Raw genomic sequence first — 20714 nt, forward strand, 5'->3', positions numbered from 1 at the left:
TCACGTACAGGAGCAGAGAATTCAAATTATGCTTATGTAACAATTGTTTCATCCCTGGGATCCTTCTTGGAAACCTCGTTCCCGTACTTTCTCATGTCCTTTGTTCAGACTGTTAATGGATAGCGTGCACTGTGTTACCTCAACACAGACTCAGCAGCTCCACTTGTCACCAGCTGACTCCTTTATACCCACTCTCTGTCCCTCTGTGTCTGTATCTGAAAGTGCCAATCATGTAATTATGAAAGATCGATTTCATTTCACAAACAACGGTGGATTTTTTTCTTTCTATCTGGCTGTAAATAGCAGAGTAGATAAAAGGGAGGTATGGTTCATTGGGAATTTCGCACACCTTTCAATAAGGTCCCACTGAAGAGGTGGATGACCGAAAACGGCACATGTGGGATTGGAGGGAACATACTCAATGGATTTAGATTTTTTTAACAGCCACACATCTAAGTGGAAATAAATGAATTAATGCTTCACTCCTAAGTATTCGCAAATGACCTTTATAACAGAGAATTTGTTTATGAACCCGTGGGATTTTATTTGATTTTATGAAGAATTCAGACTTGATTATAGGAGGTGAGGGGAGTGATGGTCGAGTGATATGGTTTAATTGAAGTTTCAGAATCCTTTGGGCAAGTTTTCTTAAGAGATAAAAAGTAACTCGGGAGAGAATAGATTCCCCCCACCCCCAAAGTTCAATGATGTCGTCTATGTGTGGAACAAGAGGAGATGCGTGAGATAATTAACTGAAATCTCCTGATAGTATTAACTGTGGAGAAAGACATGGAAGCTTCGGAACTTGGGGAAATAAATAGCAATGCCCTGAAAAGAACCTACAAGAGATAAGAGAAAGTGCTGGAATCTGTAAACGAATAAATGTAGATCAATCGTCAGGTGTATCCCAGGCTATTATGTAATGCTTTGGAGGAGATAGCAAGGTCCCGAACAGTGATGTTTGTATTACCAACAGATACGCGGGGTACTGGAAGACTGGAGGGCGGCTAATGTTGATCCATCATTTTAGGGCTGCCGGGAAAAGTCAGGAAACTACAGACCAGTAAGACTGGTGATGGATAAGTTGTTGGAGGAGATCCTGCGAGAAATGACCTATATTGAGAAAGGCAAGGCTGATTAGAAATAGTCAGCATGGAGTTGTGAGTGGAAAATCGTGTCTCACAAACCTGATTAAATGCTCGAGGAAGTGGCCAAGAGATAGATGAAGGCAGAGCGGCCAACTTTGTCAACATGGATTTCAGCGAGTCCTTTGACAAGATTGCCGATGGTTGAATTAGTAATAAGTTCAGATCAATGTCAAACACAATGGGATTCAGGAGGAGCCAGTCAACTGTATATAAAACTGGCTTGATGGTCGATGACAGAGTGGTGGGAGACATGTTGTTTTTGTCACTCGGGGCAGATGACCAGCGGTGTAGTGGGTCCAATGTTGTAACTTGGGTGTGGATGTTGGTTTCATGCAAAGTAATTTTGAGGCTGAAACTGAAAGTTCTCATACACTGGACGGTGAAGAACGTAATCTATGATATTACAGGATTAACAGTACTTCTGGTATTGTGACCTGAGAAAAAGCAGATGGAGTTTAAAAAAGTGTGAGGTGTTGCGTTTTGGTAGAAGAAACCTGGGCTGGAACACTTACTGTTCGGGCCCTGGGTAGTGTTGTCAAACAGGCACCTTCGGATGTAGGTACACATTCCTTTGAAAGTGGTGTTACAGATAGAGAAGTTGTTGAATCAGGCACTTGGGACACTCGACTTAATTTTTCAGGGGATTGAGAATACGTGTTGGGATGTCATTTTTGACTGTACAAGACATTAGTGGGGCCACCAAAAATCTTTTTTGTTCAGTAGGAAGCATTTCTGGAAGAGCCTGTGAACACCACAACGAGCTGTCCCTAGTAGCAATACACACTGACGACGAGAACAACAAATTTGACTTTGACAACACAACAATAACAGAACCAGCTGAACAGAGGGAAGCCAGAGAATTTCCAGAAGGACGAAAGTCATTCATGGACTCCATCAACCAGCACGTTGACCTGGACCCACTATACCGGGATCTGCAACTAACATCTAGAACTGACAACCAGAAGCAGTGGGAACAAAATCAAATCAATTCTAAATGCCACAGGACAGCTTCGCATCACTGGAGTCCAATCAGCCCTGAGGATGTCACCGAATACGTGGAGTAAACGCCTGAAAACCAACTTCGCAAATCTGCCGAACATCCCCACAACAACTTCACCCTACACCAGAACTACAAACCTTTCCACAAACGTTGAAACCCCCACGAAAAAAACCAAGGCCTTCCCCAGCAGGGCAATGAACACCGACTTCCCATGTGACAGGTTCGGATACTAAATTCCACACTACGGAGGAGGTCAGAGTTAGCAGAGCCCCCAAGCTCCTTGTGGGTGCTTATGTCAAAAATAATTTCTTGACTGCATACATTGCATTTTCCATCATTTCGTCTTGTATGCTGTGAGCATTACAAATTCACATATGAATTCCTCTGAAGGTTATGAGGGGTTCAGCTGCTCCGGAACTTTGTGACAGTGAGTTCCAAGATTCCAACCACTTGCTGGCTGATAATTTTTTTAAGTACATCTACTTGAACATTCTTGCCTCTTAACTTAATTGTATTGCTCTCTGATGATCGATCTCTCCATCAAAGGGAAACGTTTGTTTCAATCTACCCAATCCATACCCCTAATTATTTCGAACATCTCAATCATGTCTCCTCTCAATCTTCCCTCCTCTGACGAAAAAAACTCCATGCTTTCGAAGCTCTATAATATCTGAACTTCTTCAACATCTTGGCAAATCAATTCTGCACTGTTTCGATAGCTGTCATATTACTTCTATGATGTGAATTGCAGAATTGTACAGAATACCTTAGCGAGAGCCGAATGATGACTTGAAATAGATGTGTAGAAACCACCGAAATTGGTCTTTTCCAAAAGAATCTTATCCCCTCGATACTGTTCCGTGTCCTTTTCGCGAACCCGATGCTCCAATAATCTCTAGTTCATGCAAATACAACACTATACTGGAGGATTGATCACGCAGCCACCTTATCTTATTGCATGAAGTAGTGCGAAGGTCATGATGGCGATATTGGGGCACGTTCACCGAGCAACAGTGACAGCTGCAGCAAAGAGTTCACAGTGCCAACGTGAAAGTGCGTGTTAGACCGTGCAATGCATCAGTGACATGGGATGAGTGACAGAAAGGCTGTCGGATAATGATTGTGAAAGGGAGAGAAATCTCCGAGATTGGATGGATTTGAACTCTGACAAATGACTCGCAATGATGACAGATAGCGGCGGTTTGGAGGAATAAAATAATCACCTTGGAGAGTATTTCCATGGTAAAGAAATGATGGATTCCTTTCTGTGTTTGTTTCGCACAGGTTCTGTAGAGTTAAATGGAACAAATGTGCATTGCCGTTACTCGGATTTGAACGGTGTTTGCTCCGGCCACAATGCAGAGTATGAAACACTCCATGATCACACGAAAAGAAAAAACCACAATACAGAAAACAATAAATGCAGAAGCAGAGATAGGTGAGGAACAGCACCACATGCACAAAAAGAAAACTTGGCAAACATTGGACTGAGATGGGGTTACTGAGATTGGGTGAATCTTCTTCTTCCATATTCCCAGAGGCTGTGGAGATTCCATTATTGAGAATGTTGAAGACTAAATTCGATAAGTTTCTACAAAAGATGAAATGTACAGGCGATCGTGCACGATGTTGTCGAAATGTAGTTTTCAATAACAATGAAGTTTCATTTCGTTACTTTACCAGTTCTACGAAGCAAGGAATTAACCACTGTTGCACACTCACATCACACCAGTTCCCAGCTCTGGAATCAGAGAAACTGCGTGGCGAAGATCCAGTCGGAAATGGGGAGTCGAATGAACGCGTGGATATATATACTCTGCTGTATGATAACGCAAACCGTGAGCACGCAGTCCTTCCAGGAAAACATAAAGGCGTGTGAAACACCGGGGCCGGGAGTTCCAACCTCGTCTGGAGCAAGTACTCTTCACATGGAGCAGTGAACATTTGGACATCGTGCTCGAAGGTCTAACCTCACCTGGTCATGCTTCAATTGATGTGGTGCAGTGAGCATTGGGCTGCGAGAAAGAATCATGAGCCATTTTAATCTGAATTGACATTGTTTCTTTGCAGCACACATGTTTGTGTATTGAGGTAGAATCTGACCCAGGGAATTGTCTCAATTATAAATAAACATTTTGCAAAAATTGAACTCGTGTAAGAGTATGTGTACAGTGAGAAAATGATTTAATGATATCGCTCTCTGACATTTCTCATATGTCTAACTCAGCAATCCCTTAAGTTTCAGCAATTTTTAAAAATCCTTTTCATACTATTCAATCTCCTGCAAGCTTGTTCAGGCCACTAAAGTAATCTAAACAATCGAAAATTAAAGGGGATATATGATATTGGGATTCAGCTCGAGTTTCTCTCGAATTATTGGTGAACAACAGGAGAATGGAGGCGAAATGTAGCAGATGGTGAACAACAGGAGAATGGAGGCGAAATGTAGCAGATCAGCAGTGATCAATTTGAATGGCTGGTCAGACAAATGGTGAAAGGAAGCTTCATGAGGACATACGCGGTTTCGTTGCCAATGAAATGTACTGCGTCACAAAGTGGTGACTATTGTAGTTAAGCAGTGTGGGTGATTATATTTGCTGGTTGTTGTGAATGTCTCACCTGCACTGACAGGAATGGAGTTTATAAACTCATTTTACAAGGAGTGAGGAGTGGAGAATTCGAACACAACAAACTCCAAATAACAGAAGTATTTGTTCTTTACTAAATTTCTGTCCTGGACTGACTGAGATGGCCTTTGGAAAATTGTTTGTGAGCATGTTAAAAGAGGAGTTACAGATTCGGAAACTGAAGCCAAATTACATATCAAGATCCAAACATTCCACTTCATTGTGTAAGGCAAAAGCAACAAAAATATTCTTCCTTCCAACTCACGGTAACGCTTTCCCAATATCTTAAATTTGTTTTCGGTAATTTTACTGTCATGTAATGGGAGCAGCTGTTCTTTATCAAACTTCCTAATACTCTTGGTACCTTTAAGAAATCACACTTCAATCTTATTGGCTCTGTGCAGAACACCTAAACTTCTCCACCCTGACCTTTCTTAGAATATTCTGGAATTCTTTGACTGTTCTGATAAATCTCCTTTTAGATTTCTCCACAGACCCTCACATTCTTTTTGGTGATCTCTGTTTGCACAAACCCAAATGCTGTGTGTTCATGTGGGTGATGTAATCAGACACAGGCTGATGTTACATCAGTAACATCACTCTGATTCCTGGGTATTTCATCAACTGTGAGCGTTTCCTCTGACCACAGCTTCTGATTTCTTTCGAGCTGCCGGCTCCAGAATTTCATTACTATGTTGAAAACAAATAAATCATTTCAGTATTTTTAATCTACTCACTTCGGTATTTAGTGCTATGCTCTCGTATCTGAAAAATAGCTTTACAAGTGTCTTCGGCCGATGTGTCCCTTTAGTGCCAACTGAAGCGAAGTTCATCTAATGATCTGCTGGATCTCTTATCCTGATTGAAGGTTCTGTCATGGTGTACCTAACTCTGTCTCCAAGATTGTCTGTTTTGTCTTTGTTTTCTTTCTTATTCTTACTGGTATTCAGTGGAGAATTGAAACACAGACTCCGGCGGGATAGTCGAGGATACTCACCTCTAAAGAACCAAGAAAATCAGATGGGGCATCTTCCCCAAATTCCTTGTGCGTGCTCTTGTCAAAAGCAAGTGCTTGGCTATCCTCATTCTGTTTGCAATCATTTAGCAGTGTCGGCTTTATCATCTAAAAATCACACTTAAATGCTTCTGGAGGAAATGAGGGGTTCTGCCTCTCCCGTCCTTCCAGACATTGAGTTCCAGATTCAACCAGTCGTTGGCTGATAACTTTTTTCCGAATATCTGTGAAAACCTTTCTTGCCTCTTACCTGAAATCTATGGCTCCCTGGTTATCGAAACCCTCCAGCAAGGCAAAACGTCTCTTCCTGTCTACCGCATAAATATGCCTCAGTACTTTGCAATTTTTAATCATGTCTCCTCATAAACTTCCCTTCTCGAAGAAAAAACAACCGCAGAGTTCCTCATCCATCTTCATAACTGAAGTTCTTCAGCGCATAAATTATCCTCGCAAATTACCTCTGCAACGTTTGCATAGCTGTCCTGTAGTTGCTAAACGTGAATATGCGGAACTGCTCACAATAATCTCGAGTTGAATGAATAAATGAAACACTTATCAAAGAAAGCCACATAAATTGCTTTTTTCCCAACAAAGTCCCTTTTCCGTGCTACTGCTTTGTATCTTTTTCCTGAGCCTGATGCTCCAATACTGTCTGGTCAATGTCATTTAAAACTGCTATATGAGGATTAATCTCACAACCACAGAATCTGAATGCTCCAAGTGGTGTTAATGTTCTGATGGTGAGATTCGGCAGCTTCACCCAGGAACAGTGACAGCAGCACAGACTGAAAGGTTTCAATGTGGAAGTAAGTGTTGGACTGTGTAGTACATCATTGAAATGGGAGGATGAATCACATTCGTAGTCGGATTACTTGCCGAACATCCTGATGTATGGCACGCAGAGGTGTCAGAAAGCAGCCGTTTGAAGGAAGAGTGATCACTTCTGAGAATATTCTCACAATGGGAGGATGAATCACATTCATAGTCGGATTACTTGCCGAACATCCTGATGTATGGCACGCAGAGGTGTCAGAAAGCAGCCGTTTGAAGGAAGAGAGTGATCACTTCTGAGAATATTCTCACGTAAAAAAATGTTAAATGTGTACAAAGCAATGATACTTCGATTACATCAATATGATGTTTTAAACCAACTTTTGACCCCACTCATATAACGACTTATAATCGAGGTCACAAAATGTTTTATTGCCAAATGTGTAGTCTTGAAGGAGTACATTAAAGTGGACGGAGCTCTATTCTGGATTGTAGACATCATGATTGGTCTGTTCCAAGCTCTCAATCCAAATATGGGGCTTCTGGGGCGGTGATTGTACCGCAGAGAACCTCAGGCGTCTTGCGGAAAATTGCCCCAGTCAACAGCCGTTATCCTTGGTTCAGTTTGTTCCATTTGTTTTAAGTTATTGCTTCATTATTTGTTTATCTGTCTTTGGTGTGAATGGGACTGAAATCAAAGGTTATTGAGTTAAATCATTGCTGTCGAGAGTGTGGTGCTGGAAAAGTGAAGTTCGTCAGGCAGAATCCGAGGAGCAAGAGAATGGACGGTTTGTGCAAAGGTCTTTCACCAGGAATCGGGCTTGTGAGTTAAAACAGTGGAGAGATTATTGGGAGAGGGTGGGTCTGTGGGGTGGGCGCTGAGAGTGTGATCGGAAGATTACGTTTGTGGTGAAGGTGAGCAATTATCTCCACAGGATCACCACCCTCTGGCTGAAAGAAATTCCGATTCATCTCATTTCCAAAGTGTTTTTTTTTTATCACTTTGACTATGTGCCCTCGGGTTCTAGAATATATTACTGCTTCAAACATCTTCTCCACATTGACTCTATCCAGGCCCTCAACATTCCATAAATTTCAATCTCACAGAGTTATTGATTCAGACATCATGGAAACCGACGGCTTGCTCCAGCCAGCCCATGCTGACCAATTTCCGAACATAAAGTAGTTCAACAAGATGTACTGCGCCCATATCGCTGTAAACCTTTCCTATTCATGCACTTCTCCAAAAGTATTGAAAACGTTGTAACTTAATCCACATTCACTACTTCATCTGAAGTCCACACAGTAAACACACTGGGTAAAGTAACGAAATTGTCCCTCATGTATGTTTATAATTTTTCTGCTTTCACCTTTAAAAATATGCTCTCTCGTCTTGAAATCCTCCAAACAATGAAAGGACAGTTACAGTGGATCTAATCTGAACCGCTCAGGATATTATTATCGTTTTTCCGGCTAACCTCACCTTCCTATGCTTTTGTGAAAGAAGTCCCAGCCTATCCAGCCTCGCCTCATACCTCGATACCTATATTCTTAACCACATCCCAGTCAATATCTTCTGAACTCTGTCAAGCTTAATAATCTTCGTCGAAGAGAGCAACCAGACATGGACACAATACTACAGAAGAGGCCTCGAGGAGAAAGTGAGGTCTGCAGATGCTGGAGATCAAAGTTGAAACTTTATTGCTGGAACAGCACAGCAGGTCAGGCAGCATCCAGGGAACAGGAGATTCGACGTTTCGGGCACAGGCCCTTCTTCAGGAATGAGCAGAGATTGTTCAGCAGGAGAAGATTTAAGGGCTACGGGGAGAACGCGGGTAAGTGGAGTTGAAATGCCCATCAACCATGATTGAATGGTGGAATGGACTCGATGGGCTGAATGGCCTTACTTCCACTCCTATGTCTTATGGTCATATGGTCTTATGGTCCTAGCATGTAACAGACTGCTTGAAACAATATCTCTCTTAAAAGTCCCTTTTCAGTCAGTAACCTGCAACACAGAAATTCCTAACGAGGAGAAAGGAAGACACAGAAAGATCCGAAGACAAGAATCTACAGCTGCCTGGTTTTGAGATAAGAAGTGTTGTTTTTGTAAATTTTAATTGGGACTTTTATCGGACTAGTATTATAGAAGGGAAGGTCGAAGGTAGGTTAGAGGAAGGAGTTGTAAATAATGGTTAGTTAATTATTCTGTTATACTTTATGAAATAAAGTTGTTAATTTTTACTTTAAATAGTTCTTGGCCACTCGATGTTTACAGATTACTGCACAGGATAAATGTTTTTTGTGTTGCTGGTTTTAAATTAACCATGTCGTAACACCCGAGTTCAATCCCACTCTCGGGTGACTGCGTGGAGTTTCCGTGTTCTCCCTGTGTCTACATGGGTTTCCCCTCACAGTCTAAAGATGTGCAGGCTCGGTGGATTGGCCGTGGAAAATGCAGGGTTATAGGGATGGTGTGGGATGCTCTTCAGAGGGTCAGTGTTGACTTGATGGGTTGAATGGCCTTCTTCCACACTGTAGGAATTCTAAACAATCCCTTGTGTCAATTTTTTTTTCTAACCTCACCCATTATATTTTGTGTGATTATTAACCAGTTAAATCCTGTCAGTATTCTCTTACTGATCAATATAAATGGGCTGTCATTCTTTATAAACAGACAAACAAGGAACCGTGGAGTCACTCTGCCATTCCAGTCTGATCCCCTGTTCAATCAAATCATGGCTGGTCTGATTTTAACCTCAAACCTACATTCCATCTTATACCTGATAATTCAAAGCACACCACAGAAACAGGCCCTTTGGCCCACATAGCCTGTGCTGATGCATGACACCTTTGTAAACTAAAAACCTTTTGCCTCTGCGCTGTCCGTATCCCTCTATTCCTTGCCTATTCATGTATCAAAGTTGAAACTTTATTGCTGGAACAGCACAGCAGGTCAGGCAGCATCCAGGGAACAGGAGATTCGACGTTTCGGGCACAGGCCCTTCTTCAGGAATGGGCAGAGAGTGTTCAGCAGGAGAAGATAAAAGGTAGGGAGGAGGGACTTGGAGGAGGGGCGTTGGAAATGTGATAGGTGGAAAGAGGTCAAGGTGAGGGTGATAGGTCGGAGTAGGATCCTACTCCGACCTATCACCCTCACCTTGACCTCTTTCCACCTATCACATTTCCAACGCCCCTCCTCCAAGTCCCTCCTCCCTACCTTTTATCTTCTCCTGCTGAACACTCTCTGCTCATTCCTGAAGAAGGGCCTGTGCCCGAAACGTCGAATCTCCTGTTCCCTGGATGCTGCCTGACCTGCTGTGCTGTTCCAGCAATAAAGTTTCAACTACAGAAGAGGCCTCACCAACATCACATACAACCACAGCAGGACTTCCCAAAGTCGACACAAAAAGTCTTAGCAACAAACGAAAGCATTCTAAAAGCATTTCTATACATGACACGAATTTGAAAGAATTAGGTCACTGAACCCCTAAGTCCGTTCAGTGCCCTATTCAAGTGTTTAGTACACAGCAGTATTCAAAGCAGTACTTGTAACTGTGCAAGTGCTACATCCATTTACTTTTATTTCTAAATGCAATACCTTTCATTTATCCATGTTTAACTAAATGTGCCACTCCTCAGCCCATAGACCCAACTGGTTAGTGTCTCTTTTAATCTTAGATAAACTTCCTCCCTGTCTACTATACCACGATGGAGAGTCACAGAGTCTTACGAAAGAGAGACAGGCCTTTCTGCCCAAACGGGTTCAAATAGGTGATAATGCCAGTCCACATTTATCGAATTTCTCTGCACTTGGCTCATATCGTTCTAATCCTTTCTTATCCATGTATTTGGACCACGAACTTTAAGTGTTGTTAATATACGTATCCTAAAAAAAGCTTGCGCTGTCATCTCATTTCATATGCATGCTGCCAATTTTGGAGTCAGTTGCAAACTGACAATCACGACCTTCCATATTCGTAACTAAAACATTTATATAAGCCACAAACAAAAGAGTCAGCACTGATCCCTGTGGCGCCACACTGGACCCAGTCCTCTAGTCTGACAATCAATCCAACACAACCTCACCTTCTCCTGTTGTTATATGAATTTTGCATTTAATTGGCAAGCGCACTTTGAATCCCATGGGATATAACTTTACTCATTAGCCTACCATGTAGATTCTTGTCAAAGGCTTTATTAAAACCCAAGTAAGCAATGTCTATTGTTCTTGCCTCAAAATTTCTCTTGATTACTTGATCAAAACACTCAATCAAATTGCGAGACGTAGTTCTAGCTCAAGAAGCCATTCTGATGATACATTACCTTTCCTTGCCTCTGCAAATGTTCTCTTCCAATACCACCTCCAAAAACATGCACACCACCAATGCCAGACTGGAAAGCCTGAAGATCCCAGTCTTTTTACTGCATCTGTTCTTCAACAAATGCACAACGTTTGTTACTGTCCAGGCATTCGGAATCTCACCCATACTTAAAGATGACACATTATTTCAGCATGGGGTCCTGAACTTTAGTCACCTGCTTACCAGAATGCCCTGCAAAAGGTTGTGCCACGGAGCATACCTCTCTGCCAAATTAAACTAGCAACACAAGAAATGGTCACCCGGTGCTGTAATCTGTGAAAATTCGAGAGGCACAAACATGTGCCAGAGGTCACGACTTAAAGGAAAAAGCTATCAACTTTATTCTTTACGTCTAACAGAGAATGTGGAAAGTAGCAAATGCTTACAACGACTTTCTCTTAAACTCATCGTTTAGCTTCCATTACACAATATTTCGATAAGAAATTTTCCGAATGATGATTTCAAAATAAAAGAAATCACGTTTCAAAACCACTCAGCTTTGCTGAGTCTCCTGTGCAGATATTTCTCGGAAGAGTCTCTCCAGGATGGCCTCGATGGTCTGCTGTGCAAACTTCCCAGAAGCTTAACTTTCTGGGAGATCTTGAGGTAGACGTTTCTAAATGCAGTCCTCTCAATCGCTGTTCAATATGTCCTGTGTTATACCACAAAACATTGGATAGTTGTATTGATTTTAATATTATCAAAATACTAAATTCAAACTTGATCTTACTTTGTTATCTTGATGCATAATTTAAACTAGTTGCGCCAATTTGATTTGTTTTTTGTCTTTTGGCTGCCCAGCTCGACTGGCCGTTTAAAAAAATGTTGTATTGTTACCTTGTTCAGAACAGGTTGTGCTGTATCCATGCTAGCTTTTTAACACTTTTCAAGATCAAGCACCTCGACCCCTTGACAACAATACACAGGCTGTGGAGAATTATTCACCTTTTATATTTTCTAAGACCACCAGCAATTAATCTCATGTACTGTGATCTATTTTCAAAACATTAATGTATATGTCCATGAGCTCTGGGTCCACTTTAAGTCCAACAAATCCATAGCGATCAGATTTCCGAAATTGAACTACTCCATTTTGCTTGCATTTGGTCTATTTCCCTCTAAACCCTTTCTGTTCATCTAACTGTCCAAATGTCTTTCAATATTGTAACAGTACCTCAACCTACCAGTTGTTCTTGGCATTGATTTCACATGCAAACCATCCTCTACGTGAAAAGGGTGCCCTGTCATTCTCTGTATTGCTTACGAAAACTGGAGTCCCTTATCCAAGATGAGAAGTCCTTTGCTGTTCAACTTATCCAAAACATTCATGTTTTTATGAGCATCTATAAAGTCATCCCACTTCCTCCGATGCTGCAGTCAGACAAGCCTCAGCCGATATAGTCTCTCCTTATTATATTCATACTCCAGTCCTGGGTACATGTACACTCTTTGCTGCGTGAAGCCACAGAGACCAGAATGCAATCCAACCACGAGAGACATCACCTTGTCCCCATTTATTTGGCTCTTCGTCAAACAGTTTAGCAACAGGAACCGTCCCGCTTCATGCATGCAGAGTGAACATTTGGGCTCGCTTTCTCCGCAGAAAAACTGGCGTGAAATATACACGAAATGGCTCTTCCATTTGCTGAGCTGAAACAACAAGTACATCTCCATGATGTTTAAGGTGCCATTCTTTCTCGAATTGCACTAAGAGCCCGATATGTAAATACAGATCCTCTTTGGATTATCTTTAGCTATGGCAATTTAGATTATGTCATATCCCTTGTTTGACTTCCTGGTCTGCATCTGATTAAAGATCCCACCAGAAATTCATTTGGTCCCTGCTGTCTATTTAATATATAATGCTCTTTCATTTTGACTAGGGTCTGAATACCTTCATACAATCATTAATCTCGTACCATGAATTTACCAAACTTCCCTTTCACTCTAATCGGTGATGCACTTGGCTAGGAACAGTAGAAGTATAGATTAATTTCTAAATGGCGAGAATATTGAAAAAGTTGAAGTTCAAAGAGACTTAGGAATCCAAATCGAGCGTTTTCTTTGGGTACACTTGCAGTTTCCGTTGGTAGTTCGAAAATAAAATAAAATATTGTCATTCATCTCGCGAGAAACTTACCAAAAAGCAGTCCTTCTGAAACTTTATATTTCTCTAGTCAGACCAACGCTTAAAGTATTGCGAGCAATCTTTGGCACCATAACCCTGGACAGATGTACAGACTGTGGAGAGTGTCCAGAGGAGGTTCAAGAGAACTTTCACAGGAGAGAAAAGCCTGAGATATGAGGAACGTTTGATGATTCTATGATGATACTCCATGGAGTTTAGTAAAATGAGTGGGAATGTGATGGAAACTATTAGAAAACCGAACAGCGTGGATAGAGCAGATTTTGAGAAAATGTTCGCACTTGCAGGGAAGTCTTGGACCCAAGGGCACAGCCTGAGTTTTAAGGGAAGGCCCTGGAGAACAGAGATAATTTGTATCTCCATCAGCTAGAGAATCTGTGGAATGCACTGCCACAGATGGCTGTGGAGACCAGGTCATTGAGTGCAAAACAGAGATTGGTATGTTCTTGATTGTCAAAATAATCAAAGGAGGTTTCGGGGAGATAGCGGAAGAATGAGTTTAAAAGCCTTATCACCCATGGTTGAATGACAGAACAGACTCTATGTGACGAATGGCATCATTTCTGTGCGCATGAGAATGGTTCTGAATTCTTGATACCAGACTTATCTGAAAAACTTACCAGACATCCCTTTACCTGTGAACATTCCACTCCAATCAACCTTTGGACTTTCTTGGTCCATAACATGAAATTTTGCGTTATTCAAATTAAAAATTGAACATTGGCATAAGGCTGATTCCTTTTACATAATTGTTTAAAATTGATAGAATCATGATGTCGAGAGTGTTCCCCTCCTGTCACCTTAGTACCTTGCCCTGCCTTATTACCCATGACAAGGTCAGGTTTTACCTCTTCCCTCAAAAAATACTTGCATGTGTTTAAGCCATTTTCCTGAACATATTTCCCTAACTCTTCTACATCCAAATCTTCTCCATTGCGATCGTCACTGTCAAATTTGGAAACTTATTATTCTTACATATATCTGAGATATCTATATCATTTGGTTCCTCAGCTTCTCTCTGAATACTAGGGAGCCGACATTACAATCCCATCAAGGTATTCATTCCTTTCTTATATCAACACATATTTTCAAAGGATGACATTTTAGAAGTCTTATTTCTAGTTAGATCAGTATTTTTGTTTAAACGCAAACACCACTCCTTCTCATTAGCTTCCTTTCTATACTTCCTACATTCCCTTATATTTTTGAACTTCATCGAATACAGACCCAGAGTCATCACTGCTTTTTTTTATGATAAACTCTTTATGCTGGGATCAGTCGTACAAACTGGGCTGCAGGTGGGCGGCACGGTGGCAAACTTCGTGGGCAGCACGGTGGCACAGTGGCTAGCACTGCTGCCTCACAGCGCCAGAGACCCGGGTTCAATTCCCGCCTCAGGCGACTCTCTGTGTGGAGTTTGCACATTCTCTCCGTGTCTGCGTGGGTTTCCTCCGGGTGCTTCGGTTTCCTCCCATAGTCCAAAAATGTGCAGGTTAGGTGAATTGGCCATGCTAAGTTGCCCGTGGTGTTAGATGAAGGGGCAAATGTAGGAGAGTGGGTCTGGGTGGGTTACGCTTTGGCGGGTTGGTGTGGACTTGTTGGGCCGAAGGGCTTGTTTCCACACTGTAAGTAATCTAATCTAATCAAAAACCCACTCTTGTCCCTCCAGTGTCAGCACATCCTTCATTAGATACGAGATCTAAATATGCTCACAAAATTCCAAACGCAGTCTGACCAGAGCTTACACCGCCTTGACAGTACATATTTACTCTTGTATCATAGCTACATTCAAATCAAATTTGAAAGGACAGTTACCTTCTGAACTTCCAACTGAACCTACATGTTAAGCTAAAGAGAATTCCTGAAATCGGACTCCCAAAAGATTCGTTGCCCTTCAGAATTGTGAAGCTTTTTCTGCTCCATCTGGGCAGTTTGCACACCGCAGAACACAACATTTTATTCTTCAGTTTCGAGTAATCTCCCCATCCATCCCCAGAATGCTTTCGAGCCCCTCGCTATCCCTCCCAATGCTCCCTTCCACCAAATGGACTCATTCCTCCCACTGACATTTTAGTTCGTACCCTCCACCTGAATGCACGTGTCCAACCTTCAGAAAACTTCCCCTGCCACCCCATTTATCTGCAGCTCCTCCAAAACCAACCCAGTCCTGTAAATGAGTTAAACCTGAAACATCGACTTTTCCACCTCCTGATGCTGCCTGGTATGTTGTGTTCAACCAATCTCCTGCCTGTGCATTTGGATATCAGCATCTACATTTCTTTTTGTCTCGACGAAAATACTCTTCGACGTTATTCTTTTTTTACCAAATTGCACAAATTCATAGTTTCCTACATTACATCTGCCACTTCTTTGTCACTCTCCCAGCCTGTCCATATCCTACTGCATCCTCACCACTTCCTCAACCCGACCTTTTCCTCCACTTAACCTTGTGCCAGCTGCAAAAGTGGCATTACTACCCTCAGTTTCTTTGTCCACTGACTTTCGATTGCATAACTTGCAACGGTGGCCACTGTTAATTCGTTGAGTTCCTAGTTTCCCTCCATAAACGACCCCTTTATCCTGAATCTCTGCTTTACGCAAGGCAACCAATCCTCTACCTTGCCATAATGCAAATGTCTTACCTTATTTAGCACTCTGCTGTCCAGTACCTTATCAAGGCATTTCGGAAATGCCAACAGATCACGTCAACTGGGTCAGCAGTAACTTACATGTTACAGCCTCAAAGAAATCTAACAGATTCGTCAGGCATGACATCTTACTGATGAAGCTGTGCTGACTCTGTCGAACTTTACCTGAAACTTGCAAGTATTCAGAAATCTCATCCTTAAAATAGATTCCAAGAACTTACCCACTACCTCGGTTAGGCAGATCAGTGTCTTGGCATGCATCTTCCAGTCATCTGACGCCAGTGATTTCTAAAGATCATCACCAAAGCTTCTACAGTTTCGTCAGCTATCTCCTTCAGTTGGCTGGGGTATTGTCCATCCACTCCTCCTGAGAGATCCACTTGCAGCTTCTTCAACTACTTCTTCTTTTTATGATTTTATCCTGTGCTCTTTTTAAAGGACTCCCAATCTTCTGGCTTCCGCTAATCTTCACGACATGCTATGCGTTCCTTTCGTTTGGTTTTATTTTCTCCCTGACTTCCCTGTGGGCCACGGTTCACTCATCCTTCCCTGAGCATATCCTTCTCCAGAACTCTGGTCCCAGCTCATCGAACCAATCGAACAGGTACATCCTTCCCCCGTTCTGACCTCAATATCCAATTAAATAGAACCTATTTCTCTAACACCAGTCTTTCAGGCAGACGTTTATCTCGATAATCTCACTTATTTTGTGCTAATTTGTTTATTAAACACATGGTAATTCAGAGATTATTCCGTTGTTCCTTCTCTTTTCTGATTTAGCCCCAAGCCAAATTCGTTCAGCAGAAACTCTTTCCTCTTTCAAAGTATACCAATAACTGGATCTTTCCTATCCTACTCCACGTTACTTTGCAGCCCACTGCATATCCTGCAGCCGTGCAGCAGGCAGGCAACACACACTTCAGGAAACTAGATTCTGGCGACACTGAAGAGTCGCTATTTCCCGGAATACGCTATAATTGATGACACGTACATTTCTCTTTTCTCCCCTTCTTAAATTCGGGATCCATCAAAACACACAGGTAGCAAATATATCACACCTGTTCGACAAGCTGAAGGGTTGAGTCTCCTTTGGCATCACCGCACTGGTTTCCTTTATCTGCCTCACTCGTAGTCACACCTTCCTGCCCCTCAGCACTGACTGAGTTTGAGATAATTAATCTGAGGAATCTGACTGCCTCCTGAAACTGCGCGTCCAGATTACTTCTTCCCCTCCAAGATGTGTGGCATTGTTCAGAGCTCAGACCCAAGTGCATCAATCTGTACAGGAGTTCCTCAAGCAACCAACACTTGTGGTGAATTTGGTCAGTATGAACGACAAAGGCATCGTTCTTCTCCCACATAATCCAGTTACAACACCTAACCAGGGTTCTCCCTTCAATTACGTAGTTAATTTGATTTAAAAATAAGAGTGGAATTATGTCCGCCATTATTGGGGAGATCAATTGACGATACAGAATATGTCAGAATTATGCATGAACAGAGCTTTAGAAGGCTTGCGTGGCTGCCAGAGATTGCAGAGATGGAAATGATCAGAGAGTGGATTGCAAAGAAGGACAAGAATTTATTTTTTAAATGCTGTTTTTCTTTCTCAACTGGCAAGCTTTTCGTTTAGTAAGCTCAGGTTGAGGAGAACAAGATTTCATGGGACTGAGCACATGGGAAACGAAATGTTCGATGATCAGAGGGAAGTTGAAAGGGTGAGGTGAATCAGCAGTGTGTTAATGTCATTCAGTCCCGAGATTACTTTTCCTAACTCCATATACCTAACATTAGCTGATATTCCTGAATATGTTTTCATAACAAAATGTCATCTGTCGCAAATTTAAAAGAAATAAATAGTTATTGAGAATCAACTGTCACTTTTGGAACATAGGATCTTAAATGTTTCTCTTTTTTTATATAGAAGACATTCCTAACATTTCTGCTGCATAGGGTATGCCCCAAACTTTGAGAGTAAATTGGAGGAAATTTACATTCAGCTATCATTGGATGCCGGGTATTGTGTAAATCAGAATGAACGTCGAAGTGGTGGTAGTCATTTTTAAGGTTTTGCGAAAGTTATGGTTTCCTGGTTGGTTCATAATACTCCTCCCATTCACCATCTCCAACTTCTAGACCTCTTTCTTCTCCCTGAACCCCAACACTTATCATACCACGGTGGCCAGACTCGATGACCAGCGCAGGAGGAAAGTTCACTCCTTGAAGGACATTTGTGAAACACATGTTTTATTTTTTCTGGCAATTCGTAGCTTTAATGGTCACGTTTTGTCAGTGTTCGGCCAGCAAATTTAGCTCAGGTTCACATTCACCTCTGTAATTTGGAAAATATTAGAGTCTGTTATTAAACTTGGTATAACAGAGCATTAGAAATGCATTATACAATCAAGTAGAGTCAGCACTGTTTTGTGAAGAAGGAATCGTAGCGAAAAAGTTTATTAAGATATTCTCAGGCAGTAACAAACAGCATAGAGTAAGGGGAAATCAATAAATGAAATATATTTGGATTTCTAAAATTATTCAGTATCCTGTTTTATATGATCCTACTTCACAACATTAGAATCATGAACCAACACTGTTGGGGTATTAATCCAGTTTATTGATCAAGGATTGAGTAATGAATTGAGAGGAGAGATAAAGAGGGTATTTTCATGATGGTAAATTATAAGTTGCAGAGTCCCAGATGCATCAATATTGGGGCCAAACGTATTGACAATGTATGCAAATCACTTGGATGATAGAAGGTAATGTACTGTTGCTAAGTTTGGAGATGAAACAAAATAGATGGAGAAGCAAGTAGTGAAGCTGAAACAGTGAAATTGCGGATGGGGAGAATCAGGACAAACAAGTAGAGAAAACCACAGCAGGTATAACGTGGGGAAAAATGAAGTTTATGCACTTTGACAGGAAGGTTAGCGGAGATGAATATTAATTATAATAGGAACTTCACTGTGCAAAGCTGCAGCACAGAGAGTTTCGAAGAATGAAACACGACTTAACTGAAGTATATTAGATTCTGAGGGGCTGGCAGAATAAATTCACGTGGAATTAATCTAATTGTTTGGAATGAAGACGCAATCTCAGACTAAGCAGTCACCTATTTAAGACAGATGCGGATGAACTTTCATATTTCTTCGAGCCGACTCAATCTGTGGAATTATTTACTGCAAAAGGCTCTAGAAATTGGCTGCTCAGCGTATCCAAGACTGTGACAAACTCAATTTAATCAGCAGGGGTTTCATAGTTTCGGTGATATTGCAGAAAAGTGAATCTGAGGATTATCAGATCAGTCCTAATCTCATTGAATGGTGAGAGCAGACTAGATAGGTTGAATTGTCGACTTCTGCGCCTGCATCTTATCATCTTTACTTTTTCTGGACTTCCACCTGCTTCCGTTTTTCTTTTATCAATGATTTACCGGGCATTAGAAGAAGAAGATTTGCAGGGGGGAAAATTAAAGCTAAATGTAACTTTAGCATTTGATGGCGTTTTCCAGTTGATTGTAGCCTGCATATGATTCGCGTTTGAACTTGGAAGGAAAAAGCACCCTTCACAGTAGGGAGGAACTGTACACGTATTGCATGTGTGGACAAGACGTCAGCAGATTTTCTGCCCTGTCAGACAATGAATATAGTCAGACCAGGGAGAGACCATTCGTCTGTTTCGAATGTGGGATAGGATTTACTTGATCCACCACTAACAAGTTCACACATCGGAAATACCTTTTAAATGCCCTGAATTATGGAAGTGCTTTAAAATATTTGCGGAACTGGTGACACATCAAGGTGTTGACACTGATGAGAAACCATTCAGTAGATCTCAATTTGGAGCTGGATTCAAGTCGATAACCCGACTCACAGTGCACCAGCCAGCTCGCAGTTGGGAGAGCATGCTCACCTGCACTAGTGTGGGAAACGATATGCTGTGAAATCCAAACGACTGAAACACCAGCAAGTTCAGAAGTAAAGAAAGCGACTCGTTTTTTACTGTACTTCGTTGTGTCCCTACGTCCCAACCAGAAGTTTTAGTTTCAATTCCCTCATACTGTGGAGCCATGCGAAAGTGTTTAACTGTTTCTTAACTGATGATCGAATAATAGCCATTGAGACTTCCTTCTGCTGAAGTTAATGAACTCCACTAGAAAGGAAATATGCCCCATGTTGTTCCAGTCTTACAGCAGCTAATTCATTCAACATAAATTCTTAAAACATCAGAGAAGTAACACATTTTCTCCATATTGTCCGCGGAGGAATTGCTTGTGTGACTGAGAATCTCAAATGGTACTCAATTATATACAATCTGGGGCTTGGGTTGAATTGCAGCCTTGGGCGATTTTATTGTGTGGAGTTTGCACAAACTCCTCGTGTGTGGATTTCATCCCATGGCCCAATGACTTGCAGGTTAAGTGGATTTGACATTGCTAAATTCTCTTTGGAAGTCGAGGTGTGATAGTTAGTCATTGGAAATGCAGGGTGGTGGAGGCTTATTTTGGGTGTGATGGTGTTTAGAAGGTATGTTTGGACTTATTGGGCCGAATGGTCTTCAGGATTTCCATGAATCATTGACTTAAATAGCCAACGATGATGTTATGTTTGAACAAACGTCATTGAAGCATCTCAGAATGGTTGTACCAAGGACACACTTTAGTGAGAAACTCCTGCAGTGGTGTGCTAGGATTGGGATGATTTACCATCAAGCAATGCCAACATTTGGGCTGGATAATTCCACCAACTGGAGAGTGTTACATGTCGAAACCATGCATGTTCACTTTCAAATAGTGTATTTTTTGAATAATGAAGAAAGTTTAAAGTGCAGGCTTAGCTGCAAAGAGTCATAAAGTCATACAGCATGGAAACAGACCCTTCGGTCCAACCCAATCTAGTCCCACCTGCCAGCACGCGGCCAATATCCCTCCAAACCCTTCCTATTCATATACACATCCAAATGCCTCCTAAATGTTGCAATTGTTCCAGCCTC

The sequence above is a fragment of the Chiloscyllium plagiosum genome, chromosome 8, assembly GCF_004010195.1.
Source record: "Chiloscyllium plagiosum isolate BGI_BamShark_2017 chromosome 8, ASM401019v2, whole genome shotgun sequence".
NCBI lineage: Eukaryota > Metazoa > Chordata > Chondrichthyes > Orectolobiformes > Hemiscylliidae > Chiloscyllium > Chiloscyllium plagiosum.